The sequence below is a fragment of the Asparagus officinalis genome, chromosome 7 (genome assembly GCF_001876935.1).
Source record: "Asparagus officinalis chromosome 7, Aspof.V1, whole genome shotgun sequence".
In the NCBI taxonomy this organism is placed as follows: Eukaryota; Viridiplantae; Streptophyta; class Magnoliopsida; order Asparagales; family Asparagaceae; genus Asparagus; species Asparagus officinalis.
Genome location: NC_033800.1, coordinates 7,702,037 through 7,703,955, shown reverse-complemented (window position 1 = coordinate 7,703,955; position 1,919 = coordinate 7,702,037).

The following is a 1,919-nucleotide window of genomic DNA, read 5'->3' as shown; positions in this document are numbered from 1 at the left end:
TGATGATACAATGTCTAGCACGGGGCAAACCAGAGAAGTGCTCACAATCACCCCTGATCAGTTTGCTCAAATGCTTCAAGAAGCTCTAGCCAAGCAACGTGAAGAAATTAGAGCTGAAATGAAGATGGAGATGGAGTTGGCTATCCAACAAATGAGAGAATTGCAAGCTCAACGGCCTCAACCTCCTGAATCCAGTCAGCGAGCTGAATCCAGCCACCACACTCAGAATATTATAGATGATAGCGATCCAGAAGTGGATGAAGGCATTATGGCTGATACACCTCCCAATAACGGAAATAATTAATAATAAAAATATATTTACTTACATTTAAAATCAAATAATTATGTGACAATTATCTACACGATAAAACGTACCAGTTATGCTAATACGACAGCTGATACGTAATAATACAATAATTTACACAAATAATACGTAATTAATAATACAGTGTATTATACAAAAATATACGTAATAATAATAATAATACCACGTATTATTCAAAATAATACGTAATAGTATCAGTAACACAACGGATAAATCCCAGAAATTTTTATTGCACTAAATTAATTTATAAATATAAAAACCATTTAAATAAATATAAAACTTAGACTTTAAATCATAGAAAATTCTAGAAAATCAAGAAAAATACAAATACTCTTTTAAAAATCATAATTAAATATTTTAAAATACCAAAAAATTATTTTAACTAGTATCAAAATTTTACGGTCATTACAGCTAGGATGACATAGAAAGTCAATCGGAATCCTTTTGGATGAGAAGCAAAAAGACGGAGAGTCAGTCGACAATTTTGTCAAACGCTTCCGTAACAAAGCAATGAATTGCAGAGATCCTGTTACAGATGAGTTCATCCTGCAAACATGCCACAATAATCTCTCCATCGATGTCCTGGAAGCCCTGGGGGTCGTACCATCCAAAACTTGGAAAGATTTGAAAGTGCGCGGTGAACAAGCTGAACACTTTCTTAAAAGAAAGAAAGCTGAGAGAAGCCGACCGACGACATCTACAATCGCTGGGAACGCGACTCGATCCAAAGTTTCAAAAGGAATATTCTTTCAAAAATGATGAAGCTCCAGTCATATTAAAATACCTCCTCGCCAATGACAAAATCGAGCTACCACCTATTAAAGATCAGGAGGGAGCTAAGAGGATTACGGATTCAGACTACTGTGCGTACCACAGAAGGGTTCTTCATCCCACCGAGAATTGCTTCGGACTCAAAAACAAAATCCAAGCCTTAATTGACTCCGGCGTCATAACGGCGAAACAAGCCAAGTAAAGACGACTCTAACTCCATTGGATACATGAGTATAAACTGTTTTCACTAACTCCGAAGAGTATACGAGTATAAACTGCTTCTTCATATAACTCCATTGGGTGCACGAGTATAAACTGTTTCCCCTCACTCCAAAGAGTATACGAGTATAAACTGCTCCTCGATACTCCAATAGGTATATGAGTCTAAATTGTTTCCCACTCTTGACGGGAAGTTCCTGGAGAATTTTTACATGGATAACCTGGTCATGTAACTCGGTATGATGTTAGACCCAGTTTCGCGAAGAAAGCTGGGGGTGGATGGTTCATGTAACAGAAGTTCCCGAAAGAATGCTATATGTAATTTTCTTAGGGATAACCCGATCATTACAAACAAAGTGATAAACACTACATCCCCACGGTGATTTCCGAATACTCTTTTGCTGAGATGAGATTCGATCACTTCGTTGGATCAATCTTCCCTCACAAAATTCTTATTTGGTCAGACCTTTAAACAGTTAGGACCAAAGCCAAAATCCCCTCTCGATTCCTTCCATGAACAAGAGGTCCACAAATTGAACGATCAAACCTTTAAACAGTTAGGATCGTCTCAAATTCCCATTTGGTCAAACCTTTAAACAGTTAG